The sequence below is a fragment of the Macaca thibetana genome, chromosome 5 (assembly GCF_024542745.1).
Source record: "Macaca thibetana thibetana isolate TM-01 chromosome 5, ASM2454274v1, whole genome shotgun sequence".
In the NCBI taxonomy this organism is placed as follows: domain Eukaryota; kingdom Metazoa; phylum Chordata; class Mammalia; order Primates; family Cercopithecidae; genus Macaca; species Macaca thibetana.
Window position 1 is genome coordinate 179,139,684 of NC_065582.1, and position 25,784 is coordinate 179,165,467.

Consider the following 25,784-nt stretch of genomic DNA (forward strand, 5'->3'; position numbering starts at 1 on the left):
TCTGATCTATTTCTCATGCCATCCCTGTTGGAAGGCCGTTTTCCATTACAGGGGTCAGTGTGCTCCATGGGGCAACATCTGAGGCCTGGAGTCAGGGAGCCCCACTGCTGAGTCCCCTGGTGTCCTGAGACTCGGCTCCCTCTCTGGTGTTCACGTAGACCTCACCCTGTGTGGTGCTATGCAGCAAAGATGAGATAACCCAAGGCAGAAGCGGGAGGTTAAGTGACGATATTTCCTTATGTGGCCCTCATTCCCCTTATCCAGACAAAGAAAGTGAGTACAGGGGCTAAGTGACTTGCCCGATGTCACACTGTCAGTAGGGTGGGAGCTGGTCCTCAACACAGTTCCACTGACCTAGCCTGGTCCCTCATACCGCTCAGCCCACCACAACGGTGGCCACTGCTCTGATCATTAGTTTCATTGTTAGCTAAAGAAGGACCCCAGATGTGGGTATGGGAGTTTGCTCTGTGACAAGGCTAAATGAATAAATATTCTCATAGCTTCTTCACCATCATCATCCCTCATAAAGCTGCTACCTTTGCTCAGGGACCACACCTCTGATCCCCACATCAACCTAGCCAAAGAGATACCACTGCCCCCTTTTATACAGGAAACGGAGGCTCAGAGAGGTTAATCCTCTTACCCAAGATCACACAAGGATAAGGGATAAAGTACAAGCGAGTCCAACTTCAGAAGCCCTGCAGGTGGATCCCATTGCCACTATGGGGAGAGGAGTGACCCAGGAGAACTGGGACAAACCGCAGTCATCCTCAGACTCCCCAAGGGAAGCCCCCATTTAGTTAGAAAGCCCAGCAGGGAGGCACTTGCCCAATCCCAGCTAAGTGAGGCAGGGCCTGAATGGGAACCCTGGCAGTCTGGCTCAGAGCCTGAAGAGATGCAAGGTCCCACCCTCGAGGAGTTAAACAGAGAGCCACAGCCTGCAGTGGCAACTGCTGCTGCCTTATGGACTAGAAATTGTTCCCTCTGCCACTTGTCCCACAGCCCAGTCCACCATTACACACCAAGAGAGTGGGGCCACGGTCCTGCCACTTCCTCAGGCAGCCTTCCTGGCTGGGCCAAGGCAGGGGCCTGTCCCCCTCTCTCCCTGCACATGGCTCTCTGACAGCACGGGCAGTGTCTGTGTGGTCATCTCCCTAGGAAAACAGAGCCCCGACCAAAGTGGGACCATCTCTCAGGTGACCTCACTGTGTCCCGTGTCCCGTGTCCCCAGTCTCTAGTGGGCAAGATCTGCTTAAGGAAAAACTATACAAACAAATATCACACTGGACGTGTATGAAAAGTTCTGAGAACACAATGAGAGAACCACACAATCTTTCCGGTAGAGTCTTGGAAAATCACAGAGCTGGACTTTATCATGAATCGTTCTCCAGATACACAAGGGAGGGGAGCATTGTTTTAGAGAGGGGGGTGAAAAAAAAGCATGTGGGGAAAAACCCAAGTGTGAAGACATGTCTACACAACACAGAGGCAGCAGGCGTGGCTGAGACATCGTGGCAGGAAGAGGGGACAGATGGGCCAGGGAAGTCAGGATGGAAGGAACTGGTGAGGTAGTGGGGGCAGTGGGAGTCATAGGTGGTTTGTGAAGGAAGAAAACGCCAGTCATCTCATGCATTGGGTCCACACTGTGATCTTTTGGGAGCGGCTTACTGCAAAAAGACTCCAGGTAAGAATTACCCCAGACTCCAGAGCGGAGATGTTCAGCATTACAAACCGGTACATATCTCATCAACAAAAATCTTGCAACAAGCCACAAACCTCCACTGTGCGCCGCAACATCAGTCTCTGCAGACCCGCAGATCTCCAGGAGGGTGACAGTGCCCTGCTAGGAAAGGATCCTAATCCCCCCACTCCATCCTCGAATGTGTCCCTCCTCCTTGCCCATCCCAGCTATTGGAGCCACCATCCACAAGCCCAGGTTGCTAGAGGAAGGGCCAACTCCTCCCATGGCCTCGCCCTCCACACCAGCGGGTTGCTTTGACTTAGGGGAGATGTCCCTGCTATGCCCAACATTCACTGTGGGTGGAGCCCTGGGAGAGGGGCTGAGGCTGCCCCTGTCCTCCTCCCCACCTCCTCCTCTGCTCTGGAAGGCAGAGGCCGTCAGATGGTAACAGCATCCTGGGACAGCTCCGCGGTCCAGGAAAGCTCAGGAGGGGCAAGGGGATCTCCCTGACCTTGGTCTACAAGGAGCTGGCCAGCCGAAGTTAGGGCGTTCCCGGAGAGAGCACAACACGGGCAAAGGCCAAGGACAGTGTGCCTGCGAGTGTGCGCAGATGGGGCGAGCGGCGGAGGAGGGCTGGCGGTTAGATACAGTATCGCTGGAGCTCAGAGAGCCGGGCAGAGGCTGGCGGAGAGCCGAGGTTGGCCCAGCCTTCAGGAGACCGGCGAGCTGGGGTGTGTGGGAGCGGGATGCTTCTAAGGCGAAAAGAAGAGCCAGCCTCGTAAGCGGCCTCTATCTGGGCTGCCCTGGCCGGATCCTCAGGAGCCCACAGCAGGGGGGATGGAGCGAAGGACCGAGGAGCTGGGAGGCGAGGCCGCCGCGCGCGCACTGACGTAGGCCACCGAGGCCGCTGGCCCCGACGCACGGCGCCCGGCAAGGTGTCTGGCACCACCGGAGTCAATCCTTGCGCGCCATCTCCGAGCCCAGCGCGCCCAGGGCGCGCTGGGCCGGCAGGAGGGTGGGTGCCAGCCTTTCTTCCCATCTCTCCAGCCTCCTCCCCGGCGCCCACGTGGGCGGAGCAGCGCGAGGGTGTGCGTGGCAGGGGCCGCGGCGGCGTGTGCCGTGCGTGGGGTGGGGTGCAGGCTGGGCGGCCTCGCCCGCGGGCCCCCCGCCGCCGGGGCGCGGCCCCCAGCTCCATCTTCTTTGCCACCTGGGCGGGGATCTGGGGGACTACGACCTACCCTGCGGAAGACACCGAGGGGACCGGCCGGCCACACCCCCCAGGCCACTCCGGCAGGCACCGGGTGGGTCCCCCCTCCCGCTCCTTGGCTTGGGGGCGGAATCCGGAGAGGAGTGGAAATAGGGGTGGCGTGAAGGAGAGCTGGTGGCTGGGGGCGGAACCGGGAGGGGGTGTTGGGGGAAGCGACGCAGCGGCTGGGAGATTTTGCAAGGGGGTCTGAAGAGGAGTGGGGGATGGGTACGGAAGGGTGGGGGAACGCTGAGGTGGGATGCGAGAGTGGAAGGGGGACCCGAAGGGGGCGCGATGACCGGAGGACGGGGAGATGGACGATGGGGCGGGGCGGCACCGGTCGCCGCGTCCCTCGCCGCCGGGTCCGCCCCTCGGTCGCCGGGTCCACGGGTTCTCTCTGGCCTGCGCGCGCCTCTCCTCCCGCCCCGCGGCGCACCTGTACCCACCTGCTCGGCGCTCAGGCCCGAGCCGGGCAGCAGCAGCGGGCGTAGCGAGCGCAGCCCCGCGCCGCATCCTCCGGCCGCCCCCTCCCCGCTGCGAGCTTACGCCGGTGTCGCCGCCGCCACCGCCTTAAAAAGGACAAAACGGAACAGAAAATGAATGCATGCACAAAAAATCGTAAAAAGCAATTGAGGAGGATGGCAGTCGCGCGCGCGGCTCGGCGGGGCGGGAGTCGAGAGGCCGCGGCACTGGTGGCCGCGATAGGGGCAGGCGGCCGGCGCGTGCCGCACGCGGGTGGCTGCAGCTCCCTCGGTCGCCGGCGCCCGGCTCCGGCACGGCCCCGCCCCTCCCTAGGGAGCCCGTCCGATTGGTCTGTCTTCCTGCCAGTCAGGCAGGAGGGCGAGGCGCCCGCCCCCCCCCCGCCCCCGCCCCCGCCCCAGGCAGACTCTGGGAGAGCTTCTGCAGCCGCGAGAGGGGGCGCGGAGCTGCCGGAGCGTGCGCACTAGGCCAGCGGCCGGCCCGGGCAGGGCTGGGGTCCCGGCGCTGAGCGCCCTCAGCCGCGCCGGGCACCCTGGCGCCTCGCTGAGTCGGAGCAACCCCCGGGAGGAGCTTTCAGGCTCTGGTCAAGGCTCGGGCCTCGGGAAGCTATCCCTACCCTCGGGGGCTCGAGCCTGGCGTGGAGCTTGCAGGTAAAGCGGGGCTGGGGCCGTCCTGGCCGTCAGTGGTCAGGAAGACGCAGCGACCCCGGAGATCCATGTCCCCCTCTGTACGGATGAGAGGTCTGAAGGTCAGAGGTTAAAGCGCACGCTAAAGTCGGCAGAGCCAGCAAGGGGCAGAACTGGACATATGCCAGCCTAGGGAGCTGCCCCCACCAGCCCAGGCTGCCCCCAGCAAAGCCACATCACCAGGTCATAGCCAAATGAACGATGTGCTGTCGAGCTGAGACTTGGGAGGGGCAGGACTCAGCTGGGCAAACACTCATTCATTCAGTGTCATTAGACAAATATTTATTGAGCACCTACTGTGTGCCAGGCAGTCAAGAAGATGTGGGGACACCATGAACAGTGAACAGCAGAGAGGAAGAGGCGCCCACCAGAGCTTACTTTCTAGCAAGGAGAAGGGAGGGAAGAGCACCCAGCAAAGGGAGCAGCGTGGGGGAACACCCTGACTGCAGGGAACGGGACATGTTTGAGAATCTGATAAAAGCGTCTGGGCCACAGAATGATGAGAGGGAGAGTGTGGAAGATGGGGCGTGGGGGCACAGAGGGGCAGCGCTTGCAAGGTCTTGCAGGCTGGGCAGAGTTTGGAGACTGTCTCGCCTGGAAGGTGGTCCCATGGACTATGGTCAGATTGATATTTTTTAAACTGCACCAGTCAGGATAAGCTGTGTTAGCCACAGTAACAACCAAACCCAAATCTCCCTGGTGTGTCTTGCTACATGGTACATCCTTCCTCTGTCAGTGGGGCTCTGTTCATCGGAGTGGTGGGGAGCCCAAGGTGGGCTCCCAGCCGAGCACCCACATGGTGCAGCAGCGTGAATGAAAGGTGACAATTATGCTGGCTTTGAAAGCTTCCGTCCCAAGGGACGCTCATCTCTTCTGCTCACGTTTCATTGGCCAGAGCAGGTCACATGACCATGCGTAACCTCAGAAGAGGAGGAAGTGCAGACCTCTAAGGTTCAGGGAGTGGAGAGGAACTAGGATATTTGTGAGCAGATGTGAGACTATCTTTAGCAGATGCCCTGGCTGCCCTTGGGGCATGGGCTGAAGTAGTCAAGAGTGGGGACAAGGAGGCAGTGTGGGGGCCTCCCCCACCCTAATACAGTGAAGTATCAGCGCATCAGAGCAGTCTGCGTGCAGAACTGGCAGGACTTGCTCATGGCTTGGACGTGGGCAGGAGGGAGGGAGGGACAATCAGGGACAATGCCCAGGTATTATGGGATGAACTGTGTTCCCGCGTTCCTGCTAACCACCCCCCCTCCCCCCCAAAAAAAGCTCATATATTGAAGTGCTTATTCCCAGGACCTCAGAATATGACCTTACTTGGAAATAGGGTCGTTGTAGGTGTAATTAGCTACGATGAGGTCACACTGGAGTAGGCTGGATCCCTAATCCAGTCTGCCTTCTATCCTTATAAAAGGGGGAAATTGGATACAGAGACACAAGCAAGGGGAGCATGCCGTGTGAACATGAAGGTAGAGATCAGGCCGAGGCATTAGCTAGCCAAGGAAATGCCAAAGATGGGAGCAAACCCCCAGAAGCCATGAGAAGGGCCTGGGACAGATCCTTCCCCAGGGCTTCATAGGGAGCGTGGACCAGCTGACACCTGATCACAGACTTCTAGCTTACAGAAGTGAGACAGTGCATTTCTGTTGTTTAAAAAGCCCAGCTGGTGGTACTTTGATATCTGTGATAGGTTAAGGGTTATGTCTGACTGTGAGTAATCGGGATCACAACTAGACAGTGGCTTAAACAGATTTTTATTCTCTCTCAACAAGAAACTCAAAGGAAGCTGTTCCTCACTTTATCCTCTGTCACTCCTTCACCCTCAGGATGTAATTTTCTTTTTCAAAGTGTCTTCTACACGGCAAGTTGGCTGCCTCTTCCCAGACATCTCATCACTATTCCAGTCAAGAAGGGGAAGAACAAAAGGCATACCCACACTAGGTCAGCTCCACTTCACCGCTTTCCTGAAAACTCTCCCCAGAGAGCTCTGTTTTATCTCATTGGCTGGGACAGTGTCCCATGGCCAGTCCTGGCTTCAGAGAAGGCTGGGATTATTATTATATATTTTTAAGATGGTCTCTTGCTCTGTTGCCCAGGCTGGAGTGCAATGGTGTGATCTCGGCTCATTGCAACCTCCGCCTCCCGGGTTCAAGCAATTCTCCTGCCTCAGCCTCTCAAGTAGCTGGGATTACAGGCCCACACCACCACACCCAGCTAATTTTTGTATTTTTGGTAGAGACGGAGTTTTGCCATGTTGGCCAAGTTGGTCTCGAACTCCAGACCTCAGGTGATCCACCCACCTTGGCCTCTCAAAATGCTGGGATTACAGGCGTGAGCCACCACGCCCGGCCAAGGATTTTTTTTTTTTTTTTTTTTTTTAATTGAAGGTACATTGCTGCCTGAAACAAAGTCAGGGTTCCATTAGTGAGGAAAAGAAGAAGAATGACTTTTGAACAGGCAACTAGTAGTTAGTGGATCCAGGTTTTGTAAAACCTGGGGCCTCTACAGTCCCTCTTAGGAAGAATAATTTAAAAACCCCAGTATAAGACTTGGTCAAAAATGAAAACTTACTTAGAATAATAACAAAACAAGACAAATTTTAAGATATTTAAAGTTGACAAATATCAAAAACATTGCAAAAACATTAGAAAACTAACATAAAATTTTATTAATTGGATACCTGACATCCACCTTTATCTTTTTTTTTACATTTTTTTAGCTTCTTCATCATTTTTTATTACCTCTTTGGAAGCCAATGATTTTATAATATTTTTCCTGTGGAGAAAACAGAAAGATAATTCAGAGTACACCTATAATGATGGGAACAATTTGAATGTTGATTGGAAAACTTTGTCAGCCTCATAACTCATTATTGGTAATGTCATGTAGTTTTTTGAGATTGTTTTCAAATTTGGAGAAAGGTCTATCATTCTTTCATAAATGAATGCTAAGACTTGGAAGAATTCTATTTCTTCCAGGTTTCTTATTGGGATTTTATTAATTTTCATGATGAAAAGCAACTGAAAAATTGCAAACCAGAACATGACTCGACCAACACCTCCTAAACCTCAGTGCTGGTGCCCATCCCTGGAGAGGCATAGGAGAAATGCATATGCCCAGGCTCCTCCACATCCCACTGAATTGAAGCCTCAAAGTGGCAAGGTCCAGGAATCCCAGGAATGCCCCATGTGACTCCTGCTGAGCAGTCCTGGGCTATGTGACCCCTCCAGTTGCCTTGTGACTCTGAGGGTTTGCAAATCCAGACCTCTCCTGTTGGAAGAATTACATTTTCAACCCTCATGTGTCTTCCTCTGCCCACAGACTACTGGTACCAGGCACCATAGCACACATTGCCAGTGCCGTGGCAAGGAGGGCAGTCCTGGGAGCCATTAGCCTGTTCAGGGAGCAATGGCTCAACCCACACAGACTGGCTCAGACCTACATAAACACACCCCACTAAACCCAAACCAAGGCATCCCCAACTCAACCCCCCTTCAGTTACATCCCCAAAATGCCCTTGGCCTCCCCATCAGCTCCCAAATGAGAGGCAGCATGATGAGGGTGGCAGAGGGAAAGAGAGGGCGTCATGGGTTGGACTGTGTCCCCCAGAACCTGAGTGCTGAGGCCCTAACCCCCAGGAGCTCAGAATGTGACTGTATTTGGAGACAGGACCTTGAAGAGGTCACTGAGCTTAAATGAGGTCCTGAGGGTGGGACCTAATGCAATATGCCTGGTGGCCTTAGAAGAAGAGACTGAGACACAGAAGGAAGCCCCTGTGGAGATGCAGCGAGAAGACGGCCATCTGCGAGCCAAGGAGAGGGGACTCGGAGGAAACCAACACCTTAATCTCAGCCTTGAAGCCTCCTGAACTGTGAAAAATAAGTTTCTGTTGTTACAGCTCTTCTGTCTGTGGAACCCTATCTTGGCAACTCTGGCAGCCAGCTTAGCCAGTTACAGCTAAAATATCTCGCTTTTGGAAAACATTTCCAAACGCATGACCACATGAACCCAGAGCTCAGGCCCTCCCAGGCGTTGGAAGGGTCTGTACGTAGCTTCACAGGGAATCCACCCCCAACTGCCACCACGTGATCACTACATAACCCTCAGGACGACCTACGAGGCGGGGGGGCAGGTACCACCAAGATCTCCCTATTAGGGACGAGAGGTTGGGACCCAGGGGCTCACTCACAGCAAGCAGCGTGGAAGCCACCAGTCTTCCGAAGCCAAAGCTGCTCTCCCCGCCCCATGCGCCCTGAGCCCACACCTGGAAGTGGTAGGGAGGCAGGTTTCAGCTCCCTATAAAGACAAACATTCTCATCAGAGGGACTCCTCTCTGGGAAGCTGGGAGCACCCAACACCTGAGAGGGGATGGCCACTTGCAAGGATGCTGGAAAGAAACTTCAGTTCCTGCTGCTCTTGCAGAGTAGAGCGTGGTCACCACCACCACTGCGGGGCTGGGCTGCCAGGATTAAATTCCAGCTTTGCGAGGTACCCATGGTTACCTTAGGCAAGTAAGTGAAACTTTAGTTTCCTTATCTGTAAGATTAATCTTCTAATCATAATAACTGCATAGGTTTGGGTGGGGATTAAGTGAGTGAATATATATGACTCTGAGTTTGTTTCCTGGGCTGCCCTAATACAGTATCACAGACTGGGAGGCCTGAAACAACAGACGTTTATTTTCTTACAGTTATGCCTGGCCAGACTCCACAGTCACGGTGTTGGCAAGGCTGTGCTTCCCCTAGAGGCTCTAGGAGAGGATCCTTCTTGGCCTCTTCCAGCTCCTGGTGACTCCAGGAGTTCCTTGGCTTGTGGCCGCATCACTCCGGTCTCTGCCTCCATATTCACACGGCTTCCTCCTCTTTGTCTGAGTGTCTTTTATAAGGACACTTGTCATTGGATGGAGGACTCACCCAGATAGCCCAGGAGGATCTTTTCTCAAGCTCCCTAACTTAATCATACCTGCAAAGACTCTTTTTCCAAATGAGTTCCCGTATCACAGTTTCCAGGATGTGCATATACCTTTAGTTATTACGAATTATACAATTATTTATCTACGAGTGTGATCATTCTAAAGGAGGAAGAGAAGGTGGTAGGAGACCATGTAACATGGAGTTTGGCTTGGTCTGAGGGGTGGAGAGTCTTCCTTGAGGTTAGCTTGAGTATTAGCTAGCTAGAAGCAGAGGAAGAGAAACAGTGTCCCAGGCCTGGTGAACAGGAGCATGAAGGCCCGGAGTTTGGATTTGACCTTCCAGATGGAAGGGAGCCATTGGGGGTTCTTGGGGCAGGATGTGAGTGGCAGGATTAAAGGAGGCCTGTGAGCATGTGTGGAAGAGCAGTCTGACCTCACCAGCCCCGTGGAAGATCCCACCAACACTGGTGCACATCTACTGTGCTGGGGGCACCAGGAACACAGCAGGGAAACAGCTGTTTCTGCCCCCAAGGGCTCATGGGCCGGTGGGAGAGACAGAAGAGTACATGGATCATTATGATGGGGTAGCCCTGGGCTATAAAGGTGCAGAGGAAGGGGCCAGGTGCAGTATCTCATGTCTGTAATCCTAGTGCTTTGGGAGGCTGAGGCAGAAGGATCCCTTGGAACCAGGAGTTCAAGCAAACCTGAGCAGCATAGGGAGACCTTGTCTCTACAAAAAAATTAGTTACCCAGATGTGGTGGTAAGTGTCTGTACTCTTAGCTATTCGGAAGGATTGTGGTGGGAAATTCACTTGAGGCCAGGCCAGGAGTTCAACACTGTAGTGAGTAACGTATGCGACTGTACTCCAAAATGGGCAACAGAGTGAGACCGTGGCAAAAAAAAAAAAAATTGCAGAGTGAGGGCTGCCTAGGGAGTCCAGAGAGGCTTCCTAGAGGAGAAAATCCTTGAGATTGGACAAGAAGAGCAGAAGCCACGCAGAGGGACCACCAGCATGTGCACAGGGCTGGAAGCATATGCACCACGCCATGAATTTCCCACCTGCCATCCCCGAGAGGACAGACAAGGTTGGAGGGTCTGGCAAGGTCAGATCATGGGGAGCCCTGAAGGCCACACTGGAACATCTGCTGATTTGTGAATTTTGAACAGGGCACTGCACCACTGAAGCTGGTGCAGCCTTTGCAAGGAGGCTGATGGGAAGGTGGGCACTAGAGGCTTTTGAACTGATCCAGAAGACGGAGGTCAAGGGCCAGAGCCCCACGCCTGCCAGGCAGTCTGGGACTGGAATCCTGCTTCCACCACTCACTCCCTGCATCACCTGGAGCCCTCGCTCCCTCATCTGAGTGCTGAGAAGAACAGAACCTACTTCATAGGCTAGTTAGGCTGTTTCAGGAGATGACACTCATGGCTCACCTAAAACAGAGTTTGGCACATTCAATGTGCTCAGTTGGTGAACACTGCCAGCATTCATGGCAGAAAAGCTTCCTTCCTTCCATCCCTGCGCCAGTTCCATGTTCCAGAGGAGACAGAGAGCATAGGTAACTTGACCATGTTCACTCAGACAAAATGATCAGGAAACCACACCAAGTGCATATTCTCCATCAGTTCACTTTCAAATCCAAAAAGACAGGGATGAGAAGTATGCCGAGTGAAAAAGACAGTGTGATTCCATTTATATAACTTTATCAAAATGGCAAAATTATAGAGATAGAAAACAGATCTGTGGTTGGCAGGACTTGGGAAAGGGAAGAGAGAAATGACTGTGGCTATAAAAGGGTAGCTGAGGCTTCTTTGTTTAGAGCTGTTCTGTATCTTGACTGCGGTGCTGGGCACACAAACCTACGCATGATAAGAGACAGCACTAAACATGCACACACAAGTTCATGTTAAACCAGAGATGTCTGAATAAAGGGGGATGGATATGGGATCTCTCTGTATTATTTCTTACAACTGCATGCGAATCTATAATTATCTCAAAAACTTGTAAAGGCAATGGTGAACACTGTCCATCTTTTGGTGAATATGAAGGTAGCTGATCTAGGCTTTTGTACAGCATAGGGCTCCTCCCTGGGGCAGGGAGATGGGACCAGGGGCCTGTGGCATTTTCCTCCAGGAACAGGGTGGGTCTGGCCGAGGTGACTCTCACCTGTAATCCCAACATTTTGGGAGGCCGAGGCAGGTGGATCACCTGAAGTCACGAGTTTGAGACCAGCCTGGCCAACATCGTGAAACCCCATCTCTACTAAAACAAAACAAAACAAAAAGTACTGGGCATGGTGCCACATGCCTATAGTCCCAGCTACTCGGGAAGCTGAGGCAGGAGAATTGCTTGAACCTGGGAGGTAGAGGTTGCAGTGAGCCAAGATCATGCCATTGCACTCCAGCCTGAGTGACAGAGCAAGACTCTGTCTCAAAAAAAAAAAAAATGAGGGTGGATCAGTCAGGAGGGCTGTGAGGCAGGCTGAGTCTCCAGGTTCTCCATCATGGAGCAGCACAGGGAGAGTCTGCCAGCGACAGGATCCCTATGCCTGGGCATTCTTCTGTCTTTTCTACCTTTCAATGAAAACAGCTTTCTGTGGGCTCTTTCTGTTTCCATGAATAATACATGCTCATTGGAAAGAATTCAAACAGTACAGGCAGATATAAAAAAGAAACCAAAGGTCACCTTGAATCTTGCTACCCAAGGGTAATCCCGCAAACACTCAGGTGACCCTGCCTTCGTGCTTCTGCTCATGAGCAGATACATGTGTGTAATTTTCCAGGAATGCACTAATTTTATGCATGATGTTTTTATTATGGATACTTCCTCCTCCCCCTCCCGTATCATATCCCCCACCAAATAGCTCATGTTAACAACCTAGCTTGTTTTATTTCATATTTGTAATATTTTTCTCCATAAGAATAAATAACTACATTCATATATACATACATACATATGGGGGATTGGGGGTCATTGTTTTACAAAATGAATTCGTGATAATCACATTTTCTGCTTCTCACTTTTCACACTCATCAACACCTCATGCAAATTCCTACTAGCATCTGGGGAAATCTCTAGACTGGCAGGCTGAGGCCATCCCACAGTTCACAGAGCTTTTCCCTATGGGTTGATGTCCTTTTGTCATTACCAACCAACAGCCATGGGTGCTAAATATTCTTCCACAAACCCTCAGATAGCAGGACTACTTTTATTTCTATGGGATGGATTCCCAGGAGTGGAATGGCTGGTTGGAAGGTCTAAACTTTTTTTTTTTTTTGAGACAGTCTTGCTCTGTCACCCAGGCTGGAGTGCAATCTCAGCTCACTGCAACCTCTGCCTCGCAGGTTCAGGCAATTCTCATGCCTTGGCCTCTTATGTACCTGGGATTACAAGCATACACCACCACCCCCAGCTAACTTTTGTATTTTTAGTAGAGACGGGGTTTCACCATGTTAGCCAGGCTGATCTTGAACTCTTGACCTCAAGAGACCCACCTGCCTCGGCCTCCCAAAGCGCTGGGATTACAGATGTGAGCCACCGTGCCTGGCCAAGAAGGTCTAAACTTTTTAATTTATATTTTAAAATTAGCAAATAATAATTGTCCATATTCATGGGGTACATAGTGATTTTGTGATACATATAATGTGCAGTGATCAGATCAGGCCAAGTAGCATAGCCATCATCTCAGATGTTTATCATTTCTTTGTGTTGGGACCATTCAAAATACTCCTTTTTAAAAACAAGATAGGGGCCGGGCGCAGTGGCTCATGCCTGTAATCAAGCACTTTGGGAGGCCGAGGCGGGTGGATCACCTGAAGTCAGAAGTTCGAGACCAGCCTGGCCAAACCCCATAACTACTAAAAATACAACAACAACAACAACAAAATATTAGCCAGGCGTGGAAGCGGGCACCTGTAATCCCAGCTTCTTAGGAGGCTGAGGCAGGAGAATGTCTTGAACCTGGGAGGGGGAGGTTGCAGTGAGCTGAGGTCATGCCATTGCACTCCAGTCTGGGCAACAAGAGTGAAACTTTGTCTCAAAAAAAAAAAAAAAAAAAAAATGTAGATTACCTTCCCAAGACTCCAACACACACCCTTCTGCTTCGATGTCTTTCTGCATTGCCAGCCTCAACCCACGCTGCAGCATGTGTAAATGTTGTCACTCTGATGGGTGCAAAGTGATATGTCCTTGTTATTTTAATGTGCAGTTCTCTGTCCATTGGTGGATTTGAGCACCTGGTTTTATATACATATATATACACACATACATATATATACACATATATATACACACATATATATATATGATTTGCTCTTTTAGGTTTGATTTGCACTTTTGAGAATATCTGTTCTCTATCCTTTGCCCATTTTTAGTTGGGACGTTTTGTCTTGTCCACTTTTACAGCTCTCAGCATAACAATTACCCCTTTGCCTGTCACCAGCGTTCAAGTACTTTTTCCAGATCCAGCGTTCATCTCTTGACTTCATGGCATCTTTTACCACACAACAATAAACTTTTTATATAGTTAAATATGCGTCTCTTTTTAAAAATAGCTTCTGAGTTTTATTCTTGGTAGAAAGTCTCCAGGACACATAGACTTATTATGCAGCCTCCAAGATTTTCTTGAGAGTGTGAGAAAACTTAGTTCCACTGGACAGTTACACAGTGCTTATTTGCAGTACAAGAAAATTTGAAAGTGGTTTGGCTGGCAAATGTGACCTTATAAAATACCTTTAAGTAAATAAGTTTTCTATTATTTTAAAAATGTTTTGAGTATGAAATGTTGTAAGAATGCCAAATATCATGTATACAACACATATATGTTCTCTAAAGCACAATAAGAGGATTTCATTTGCATCCATATACTGCCTGTAAGGAAAGGCACGTGTATGCACACCCACACACACACACACACACACGCAAAACGCAGTGGAATTATACCATGTGCAAGTGGTCCTGGAATAACCCAAGAAAGCTTTGAATGATCACAGTCACGTCTATATTCACCGCCCCTCCAGACAGTGAGAAGTTCTGATTATCCCTTTTGAGAACAGGGGCTGGTCAGAGAACAGGATCCAATCACTAATTGTTGCATTGTGATATCTGTGCTTTCTGGGACATGACTTCAAGGTTTTACTATATTCAAGGAAGATAAAATAATAAACAAGCATAGATGGACTCACCATTCAACATAACACATAGAATATTAGCCATATCCCACACACCTCTCCCTATTTGGTAACCATTATCTTCAAGCATGTGTTTATCTTTTTCCAATTTCATATACATGGTATCATACGTCTTCTTCCACATTTTATTTTTTAATTAATATCAAGTTTTAAAATCGATTTTGATATCTGCGACTGAACTGGGAATGGACATTAGTTTTATTCATTTTACACAGTGCCACTATGGGCACCTGCATTCTTATCTTCTGATGCACATGCATAAGATATTTCTAGAGGAGAGATATTCAATTGCAAAACTATCGACCTTTGGGCAGGATAATTCTTTATAAAGGGGGGCATTGTACAATACATAGCAGTATCCCTGGTCTCTACTTAAGAGACACCAATCACATCCTTCCCTCAAAATGCGACAACAAAAACGTATCTCCAGACAGTGCCTTCCAGAAGGCAAAGTCACCCCTGATTGAGAAACATTATTCTGGAGTATATGTTATAGAGATGGAATTGCTAAGTCATGGTCATGAATATCTTCAACTTTACAAGATACTACGTTTTCTAAAATGTTTATGCCAATTTATTATCCAACTACTAAGGACTAGAGTTTTTGTGTCCCCCTAAACTTCATATGTGGAATCTCTAATCCTAACTCAGATGGTATCTGGAGGTGGAGTCTTTGGGAGATAATTAGGTCATGAGGATGGAGTCCTCACAAATGGGATTGTGCCCTTATAAGCAGAGACAGGGGAGAGATGATCCCTCTCTTCATCATGTGAGGATACAGCCAGAAGGTGACCATCTACAAGACAAAATGGGGGCCCTCACCAGAACCTGACCATGCTAACACTCTGATCTTGAACTTCACCATCCAGAACTGTGAGAAGTGAATTTTTGTTGCTCAATCCACCCAATCAAAGGCATCCGCCAACAGTCTATAAGAAACCAGTTATTCCACATATTTGCCAGTGTATAGTATTGGCTGAATGTTAAATCTTTGCCAACCAAAGTAAGGTAAGTACAGTAAGGTAGGTACATGTTTTGCATATATTCTTTTTTTTTTTTTTTAATGGAGTTTCACTCTTGTTGCCCAGGCTGGAGTGCAATGACACGATCTCAGCTCACTGCAACCTCCACCTCTCGGATTCAAGCAATTCTCCTGCCTCAGCCTCCTGAGTAGCTGGGATTACAGGCACCCACCACCATGCCCGGATAATTTTTGTATTTTTAGTGGAGACAGGGTTTCACCATGTTGGCCAGGCTGGTCTTGAACTCCTGACCTCATGTGATCCACCCACCTCAGCCTCCCAAAGTGCTAAGATTACAGGCATGAGCCACCGCACCTGGCCCCTTGCACATATATTCTTTTGATTAAGGGCTTGTCATTTCATATTATTATAGTTTCCTTTGGGTATATAGAAATGTTCACTTTAATTTAGTAGGGCCAGGCACAGTGGCTCACACCTGTAAGCCCAGCACTTCACAAGGCTGAGGCAGGCAGATCAGTTGAGGACAGGAGTTTGAGACCAGCCTGGGAAACATAATGAGACCCCATTTCTACAAAAAATAAAAAAGCTAGCCAGGTATGGTGGTGCATGCGTGTAGTCCCAGCTACCTGGGAGGCTGAGGCTGGAGGATCACTTGTGCCCAGGAGTTCAAGGCTGCAATGAGTTATGATCACCCCACTGCACTCTAGGCCTTGGCAACAGAGTGAGACCTTGTCTCTAAAATAATAATGATAATAATATAGTCAATATTTTCCTTTGTGATGTGCACTTTTTCTGTTTAGTTAAAGCAATGCTTTCCTTTCTTGAGGCAATACAAATATTCTCCCATATTCCCTTTTAAATGTTTTCAAGTTTTACTGTTTTGTTTTGAGAATAAATGCTTCTGGAATTGCGTTTTATGTACAATGGGGCCTAGAGAGTCTATTTATGTTTTTCTCTCATGGGAATAACCAGTTGTCTAACCAGTTGTCCTGGCATTACTTATTTAGAACTCCATCCTTTCTCAATTCAACCTGTGACATATATCAAGCTTCCATGAATGCATGGTCTGCTTATTTTATTCCATTCGTCTGTTTCCATGCTAATATCACACTGCCATAATTACTTTAGCTTTATAGCAAGTCTTGATATCTGTCACAGTAAGTTCCCCTAACTTGTTCATCTTCTTCAGAGCAATTAAGCTATTCTTAGTTCTTTTCTCTTTTATATAAAATTTGGAACTAGCTCGGCAACTTTTGCAAAGAACCCTGTTGGGATTTTGATTAGAATTGCATTGAACCCATCACACAATTTGGAGAGACATGACATCTTTTAAGACAGAGTTCTCCCAGTTATGAATCCTCCTATTTATGTAGGTCTTCTTAAACATCTTTCTATATGGAAGTATAATTTTCTGTGCAAAGATCTTGCATATATGTCAATAGATTTATTTTCAGTAAATTTTATTTCACTATTGTAAATGTATCATTCTTAAAATTATGCATTCTTTATATGAGAGGCAGAGGATTCTGCATGTGCTCATTAAATCAAAAACGTTAATTGTGTTGTTCAAATCTTCTCTATTCTTACCAATTTTTCTTTTTTACTCTTTGGCCTGTTAATGAAAGAGTATGTTGAAACGTCACACCTATTAGGATGCCTGCTATGATTTGAATGTCGTGTCCTCCCAAAATTTATATGTTGAAACAGAATCCACAATGTGATAGTATTAAGAGGTGAGCCCTGTGGGAGGTGATTAAGTACTGAGGTGGAACCTTCTTGAATGGGATTAATAAGAGGCCCAGAAGAGTCTGTTTGCTCATTCTACCATGTAAAGACAATGCCAGAAGGCACCATCTATGAAGCAAAGAACAAACCCTCACCAGACTCAGAATTTGCTGGTGAGTTAATCTTGTACTTTACAGCCTCCAGAACTGTGAGCAATAAATTTCTATGGCTTATAAATTACCCAGTCTATAGCGGTTTTGTTATAGCAGCCCAAACAGACTGATGCTATGGCTATTATTGTTTAAAAAACAAAAACAAAAAATAGGAAGTGTTGGTGAGCATATGGAGGAATTAGAACCCTCATATGCTGTTGATAGGGATGTAAAATGGTTAAGTCACTGTAGAAAGCAATATGGCTATTTCTCAAAAAAAAAAAAAAAGTATAAAATTAACATACAATTCTGCAGTTCCACTTCTGGGTAAACCCAAAAGAAGTGAAAGCAGGCACTTGAACAAATATTTGCACACTCATGTTCATAGTAGCATTAGTCACAACAGCCAAAATGTGGAGGCAACCCAGGTGTCCATCAACAGATGAATGAGTAATATGATGATCTGTTACATGTACCTGCAACAGAATGTTATTCACCCTTAAAAAGGAGGACATTTTGACACATACTATAACATGGATTACATTATGCTAAGTGGCGTAAGCCAGTTACAAAGAACCAATATTTTATGATTGCATTGATACAACGTTCGTAGAGTAGTCAAATTCACAGATACAATGTAAAATGCTGGTTGCCAAGGGGTAGAGAGAGGGGTAATGGGAGTCAGTGTTTAATGGGTCCAGAGTTTCTGTTTAGGGTGACCTAAAAGTTACAGAGATAGGTAGTGGTGATGGTTGCACAACAATGCGAATGTACTTAATACCACTGAACTTACAATCACTTAAAAACAGTTAAAATGGCAGATTTTATGTTACGTATATTTTACCACAATAAAAATAATTTAAGTGACATGTTAAAATGCTCCACCAAAGGAATGAATTTGTCAATTTATCCTTTTAGTTCTCTCAATCTTTGTTTTATGTATTTTTGTTTTATATACAGTGTCATGCATGAAGTTCTAGAATTGGGATCTCTTCATGGTGAATTTATTATTTGGTAATAAACCTCTTTATCCTAATTATTACTTAATCTAATCTTAATCTAATGATTTCGTCCAATATTCAGAGCTGCTGCAGCTATCTTTCACTTCTCATGCCTTTTTCCATCCTTTGACTTTCAACCTTCCTGTGTCCTCCTCGTGCTTTGGGTACATCTCTTGAAAACAGCATACAGTTGGGTTTTGTATTTTTATCCAACATGATAACCAGCCAGTGTATTCACCTAAACAGACTGTAATTACAGATATTTTTGGAGTTCTTTCTACCCATCTGATTTCGTATTTTTACTTGTCTTGCTTTTTCTTTACTTCCTTTTCTCCCTCTTTTCCCTCTTCTTTTGGATTGCTTGAGCTTTTTTTCTTATTTCTTTTTCCTCTACTGTCTTAAAGTTATACAGTTTACTTCCATATTTTCAGTGACTAACATAGACATTTTACCATTTTTTAATGGTAAAATAAATCAAATCCTAAAGGAATCAAAATCTCAATTGTCATCTCAAACAATAAATGCTTTAACCTCAATTTATTTTCTCACAGATCATGTGTAAAACACATTCTGTGACATGAATTACATTATGCTAAGTGAGATAAGCCAGTTACAAAGGACAAATATTTTATGATTCCATTGATATGAAGTTCCTAGAGTAGTCAAATTCATAGGTACAATGTAGAATGGTGGTTGCCAAAAGGTGGAGGGAGAGGTAATTGGTATCTGTGTTCTTTGTCCAGTTTTTTAGTTCTAACATCTACATTTTTAACATACAAATTAGACCACTAATTTTATGTGCACAGTATGTATTATCATTCACTCCTAAATATGTTACTCTATTTCCCCTCTTTTCATTCTTTTGATTTCTTCCTTGACCCATGTATTATTTTGAAGTGTTTTGCTTAATTTCCTAATATTTGAGGAATTTTGTAGACATCTCATTGTTACTAAACTCCAATTTCAAACTACTATCATCAAAGAATAATTTGAAAAAGTTCACATTTTCATGTTTCATTTGTCTAATAATCTTTATTGGAAGCTGGACATGGTGAACATTATGCCATTGAGTGTTGAGTTTTGCTTTCTTCCTTTAAAGAATGTTTGGCTTTGTTCTGTCCAACACTTAATTTACTTGAGGATCAATTTGATGCCTTTGCAGTTTAGTTTTAATTTTTGTTAGGTTGGATCCTAGGGTTGCTTTTACATGATCGCTCGGTCAGCCCTTTTCCTAAGTCATGACCATTCTGGGCTCTCTACTGAATGCCAAGGGAATTCAGCAAGGTCTTTCCACTGTGACTGATTAGAACTCAAATGTCAACCAGTCTTGTGAGAGATCCAGTAGTTATTCAATTTTCAGCTCCCTTGTAGCTTTTCTTTGCCTAAATGCCAAAAGTTTCGTCTGATATATGTTTGGCTTAGTATTCATTCAGAGATTCAAGAGGACCCAAATGTAGAGTTGTAGAGCTCTTTATGTGCATAGCTCTCTCTTGTCTGATACTCTGCCTCTCAAATCCCAGCTTCCTTGGCTTTCTCTGCCTTCTACCTGTCCTCAGCTCAGCAAAATCACCGTCCTCTGCTTGGGTTCCTCTTCTTGCATTACAGTTGAAAAAGTGCCAGGTCATCATAGAATTCACCTTATGTGCTTTTCTTCTCTGAGAGATTACTGTTGTGCTCTGTTTGTTGCCCAAGATCTGAAAACAAAATTTTTTCATATAGTTTGTCCAGTTTTCCTCATGAATAGGAACAGAAATCTCAGCTCTTTATTTTCTCTCAGCTTCTTAAATATATAAGTTCTCTGTCTTTGGGTTTCTGTTATTTCTGTTGACAACTCTGTGGCCAGTTTACCATATTTCATTCATAAATGTTAATAAGATACCACTGAATATGCAATCCATCATTATTTTATTAACAGTAAGAAACTGAAAAACGCCAGTTATAATTGTAAGACTCCATCAATGATAAGATTAGTCCCAATTTGAAATGTGTTAAATTGTGGAAAAATATATATCTTGGAATTGGTGACATATGGTCACTTTTATTTTTTGTGGAGTATCTTTTCTGTTTTTGTTGCTTCTTGATTTCTCTTGATGCCTCTTTCATCTGAAATTATTATATGTAGATTATTTTTCTTTATGCTGCTTGATATACATTGTTTTTTCTAGATTTGAAATTTGTCATCTTTGAACAGTTGTGAAAAATTCTTAGGCACTGTCTCTTCAAATATTGCCTCTCCTCGGCTTTCTCTATTTTAATCTTCTGGAACTCCAGTTAGACAAGTGTTAGACTTTTATATTCTATCATGCATGTCTTCAAACCTCTCCTATTTATCTTTTTTTGTCACTTTGCATTGCATGCTCGGTAATATCTTCAGATCTGTCCTCTGGTTCATTCTGTCTTCAGGCAATCTGAGGTTTCAATTTCAGTCATTAAATTTGTTTGTTTGTTTGTTTGTTTGTTTGTTTTAAAGACAGAGTCTCAATATGTTGCCTAGGCTGGTCTCAAACCCCGGCACTCAACAAATCCTCCTGCCTCAGCCTCTTGAGTAGCTGGGGCAATAGGCATGTGCCACCATGCCTAGCACATTCACTGTATTTCTTACTACAAGATGTTTTAGTTGGTTCTTTCTCAATTCTTCCTGGTCATTTTGTTTGACTTTTGTTCTTTGAACTTTTAAATTCCATTTTTAATTTCTTAACACATTTTATGTTTATACATGATTATTTTTGCTCTCTGAATTAGATGTCTACTATCAGAAATGCTTGAGGACCCAAACGTATTGTTTATTATTCAGCTGACTCTTGCTTACATTGAGTCATTTCTCCATGTGTTGGGTAATTTTTATTATGAGCTCAGGCAGGATATTTGGTGATGGGACTGCTTTGGGGATGCTTTTCTCCAGACAGCACTGGCATTTGTTTCTTCTAGGCTCCAGGGGGCGCTACCAATCTGTAACTATAATATTTCAATTTCATTGCCTGGGTGATGTTTCTTGACCTTAGGGGCAGTATAAATTTGAACCTCAGACACACAACAGAGCAGTCCTCTGGCTACAGAAGTTCAGGAAGGACTCTCTAGCATTGTGTATGTGTTTCTACCCAGAGGCAGCAGAGACGGCTTTGTTCTCCTGTCCTCTATATCCGTATGAATCCCTCCAGCTTGAAGTTCCTGTTGCAGGTGCCTGTACCCGCTGGGCCCGGATTTCCATTTTCGTAGCCACTCTGGTTTGGGCTGATTATTCCTCTCTTTTGTGAAGAGGCATCGTCTTTGAGCACTTCTCTGGATTCTCCTGTGAGTTCAGCAGGGCATTTTGAGTTTGTTGTAAATAGTTTCCCATCTCCATATTTTAATCTGTGAAGGTGTTTCAGTTGAACATATTCAGATGAGCATACCTTTGGGATCCCAAAGCCTTCTTGCAAATTTTTTATTGTTTACTTTATTACATTTAGGTATTTAATCCCTCTAAAATTTACTTTCGTATTTGGCATAAGGCCAGAATCCATTTTCCCCTTTCCGATGGCTAGCCAGTTACCAGCGATATTGTTAATTTATTCTTTTTTACTGAATCGAACTATTACATTTGTCATAAACTAGTCTAGCACATGTTCTAGATTTAATTCTAGTTCCATCTTCTGTTCGATTCATCTATTTGTCCATTCCTATATCAACACCAATTACTGATTAGATTCCAGTGGCTTTTTGTATCCTCTGATGTAGAAACACTCGGGTCTCACTTGAATGTTCTTACATTTTGTAATTTGTTAGCTATTCTCGAGGATTTATTTTCAGAGACTATTTTGTACTCATTTTGGTAAGGAGGCAGTCTCAGCAGGTATTTGCTACACTTAATTGGACTAAATTGAGAAGCTTCATGGGGAGGTAGATGGAATTTCACTTGGGCAAGTCACTTACCCTCTTCCAGACTCAGTTTTCACCACTGAGGAAGGATGGGTTAGTGCCCTAGACCTTTGGGCTCCTTTCCTGCTCTAGATTCCTAGCCCAGGTTTGCTTCTCCTTGAGCACTGGACAACATGCAGTGATAAGAATAGGGGTGTGTATGTGTGTGTGTGTGTGTTTTAGAGACAACATCTTGCTCTGTTGACCAGGCTGGAGTGCAATGGTGCTGTCATAGTTCACTCTAACATCAAAACTCCCTGACTCAAGCGATCCTCCTGCCTAAGCCTCCCAAGTTGGTACTACAGGCATGCATCACCATGCTGAGCTAATTTTTTTTAAAAGAGATGGAGTCTTGCTATGCTAGCCATGCTGTTCTCAAATCTCTGACCTCTACTGATTCTTCCACCTTGGCTTCCCAAAGTGCTGGGATTACAGCTGTGAGCCACCGCACTCAGCTTGTTTATGTTCTTATTGGCCAGGTAATGCATGTCAGGCGTCCTGCTCAGTCAGTTATATACATTCACCCCTCAGCATCTCATTTAATCCTCAAACATCCCTGGGAGGCAAGTGCTATTCATGCTATCTCCATTCTATACAACAAGGAACTAAAGAATACAGAGCTGTAGTGACTTATTTGCTGAAGATATTGGTTGATTTAAAAAGAAAACGAGGGAATGGAGTGGCAAGCTTTGGGGGAGTATGCAAAGACCAAATTATGTTATTACATAATTAGTGCACATTGTTCTTGATACATGAAGAAGACCTTAGTAATAATAGCTTACTCGTTTGTTGAGTGCTTCCTGTGTACTTTAGGAATATTGAATCATTAATCCCACAACCTTCTTCGGTAATAGGCACTATTATTATCTCCAGTGAACGGACCACGAGATTGAGCCCCAGATATGTGAAGTCACCAGCCCACCGGCACCCAGCAGAGGTGGCTGATGAGCCCAGACTGCTGGGCTCCAGGGACTGTGCCGTCTCTAGGCAACCGCAAAAATTACCACCCACAGATATGGTGAACCCTGTGATTGTCACCAGCTCACCTGTCTCGGGCAGGAAGGGGATGTGCAAACATGGAAGCGTTGCCACTGGAAGGAGGTGTGGAGCTCCTGGCCATTTCTAATGTTTAAAACTGTCATTTAAATTATACTTTGAATGTTTTTATGTAAAGGAGGTACACCAAAGGGTTAACAGGTGGTTGACTCTGAAAAGGACTCCCGGAGAGCAGCTGCTCTGAATTTTCTAATTTCGCTACAGTGGTGATGTATCATGTATTCTTGTGTGATTCGAAAATATTAAAAGTCATATAAATAATGTAGAAGACGACCCTTCGCGGGCGAGGCTACCCTCTCGCCCGCTGAAGGCACTTACGTAACTGCAGGGCGGGCGCAGGCCTCCGCTGGGTGAGCGGCAGGTGGGGCGGGGCTGCCCGGAGCCTCTGCCCCGCCCACCCCTCTGCCCCGCCCACTGTCCCCTCCCAGCCCTGGGCTGCTCGGAAAGGCCGGAGGCCGGAGTACAGCAACGCGCGGAGCGGCCCGGCCCCTCTGGCGGTCCCGCCCACGCGACCCTGGAGCAGCTGCGGGCGAGCGACTTGCAGCGGTACCGCTGGAGGCTGCGGTTCGGTGGTTGGACTTGGGTCCCCCACCTCCTCTGTCGCGCGTGCCCTGATCCCCAGTGGGGGCGTCCCTGGATGGGGTCTGGGCGCCGGCGCAGCGCGGCTGAGAACACCCGAGCGGTTCCCCGGGGCTGGCACGTGGCTCAGGCCTGCCCCCCTGGCCCAGCCGCCTCCCCGCGCGCTCCCCGGTGCAGGTGCCTGGCCCGTGCCCCGCCATCCCCGCCCGGCGCCGCCGGTGCTAAAGGAGCCACGCCCCGGACTCCGGAGCCGGCCTCTGCAAGTCCAGGCCCGCGACACGCGGGTCAGGGCCGCTGCTCCGGGCGAACGGGGACGCGCGGTCACAGGCAACTCCTGTCCTAAGGCAGTTGCGTTGATGGGGCGCTCTCGGCCCGGGGTACTGTATCACCTGTCCCATGTAACGCACCGTGACTCCCATCTCCCAGTGGGAACCTGAAGGCGTTCGGTGACTGGACCAGCCCCACGGGTAGCTAATCGTGTAAACAGACTTGAAACCCTGGTCGGTGGGTGTCAGAGCTTCAGCACCAGCCGTGGACATGCTGAAGTTGACGCTGGAAAGGTTCAGGTTTCTCTCCAGAACATTCTCTTACGAAAAAACAAACAAAAATCTGTTTTCTGACTTTGTAGGATAATTAAGTGAAAATCCCGTCATTTGCTCCTGATTAATGTATTTTTATCACCAGAGGGCAAGTGGCATTGGGGCCCAAAGTTTAACTGGAAAACAGTTTTCTCTTTCTCTCATGGACCTTGAAGTGGGGATGACAGCCGCTCTTGGTTATCTGGCCTCCTGGGAGCCAGACATGTTAATAACCAGGCTAGTCTTCAGGGGCTCCCTCTTAGTAGCCCCATCTTACAGGTGGGGGAACTGAGGCACGAAAAAACGACATGGCTTGTGGGTGACAAGATGAGTCATTGGTGTGACCACTGCACTGTCCAGCCAGTCTGAAGGCCTGGGCTGCAGGGCAGGCACCACTTATCTCAGGATGGGAGCGCTTAGGCAAGTCATAGGGCATTCCTGAGCCTTGGTTGACCCATAATTAAAACAAGAGTATTCATTCGGCAAAGCGATCACCATGGGCCTGCCTCCGTGGAACTAAGATTTGGGTGGACTGCAGACTCCCTGCAGGCTGCACTGTCTGCCCACTGCTGTTTCTGTAGCCCCTGCCTGGGGCCTGGCACGCCACCATAGTTATGTCTTCCACTGAGATAATCAGTCAGCTGAGAGCAATTGGCCAACCCGGCTCCTCCCAGCTGTCCAGCTGTGCCCGGACTCTTGGAAAAGCGAGTCAAGGCGGGGAAGATGTGGGGCTGGTCTCACTGGGGTGAGGGCATCCACACTTACACAGGAGGCTGCACGGGGCAGGAGGGTGGCTGGGGAAGTGGAAAGAGAGATGAAGGGCTGCATCTCGCACTGCTGTGCTGTGGACATTCAGGGAGTCACTGACTCTGAACTTGTTTCTCCATCTGTGAAATGGGTGTGGATATTGCCATAGTAATATGAGTGGAGGTGGAGGTTAGATGGGGCAGTGTGTGTCTGATCGTCGTCCATTCTGATCGCCACCTTTCACAGTGTCTGTCGGATGAGTGTGGAACTGGAGGGGAAGTGAGGCCCAGCCTCTTTGTGCCTTGAGTGTCAAGCTGGGGACCTGGACTTCATGTCAAAGGCAGAGGGAGCCACAGGTGGTGTGAGCAGAGGGGCAGGGGTGGGACTCTTGCCTGTGGGCCCAGAGACAGGGGGCCCTGGGAGGAAGGTGAGTCTATGCTACTGGTGGGGATGAAATGGGTCCATCTGGATTACAAACACACATGCCCTTTGACCCAGCAACCCACTTCCCATGTGCATGAGACACCATGTGTGCAGAGACCAGGAGTGACCTCTTCATGTATTGTCGGGGGCTTCTAAATGCACCGTGGACCATCTTCACAGCAGAATATGGTGCAGCCTTCACCACAAAATGGGACGTCTTGGAGCCCTTTCTGCAGAGAAAGAAGCAAGTGAGATGTGATGTGTCTGGCGAGCCGTCATTCAGGGCACAGAAGCATCTGTGAATGCACAGACCAGCTCCATAGTGGCACCTCCAGAAAGGGGACTGGGTGCTGCAGGACTAGGGCAGGGCCAGCTTTACCTTTTATCTTCACCCCTTCGGTACCCTTCGGGTGCCAAACTGTACCCACTAGTTATGATTCAAAACAAAAA

At 47.5% G+C, this 25,784-nt stretch overlaps 2 protein-coding genes across 3 annotated transcripts in view; one reads left to right on the forward strand and one right to left on the reverse strand.

Moving 5' to 3' along the window:
- Positions 1 to 3,714, reverse strand: part of JAKMIP1 (janus kinase and microtubule interacting protein 1) — a 180,097-nt gene extending 176,383 nt beyond the window's left edge. For both annotated transcript variants that reach the window (XM_050792098.1, XM_050792100.1), the window contains exon 1: positions 3,374 to 3,714. The gene's annotated coding sequence lies outside the window, so the exon portion shown is untranslated. The remainder of the gene's footprint in view (positions 1 to 3,373) is intronic.
- Positions 1 to 25,784, forward strand: part of MRFAP1 (Morf4 family associated protein 1) — a 572,854-nt gene that overhangs the window by 125,338 nt on the left and 421,732 nt on the right. The window lies entirely within an intron of this gene.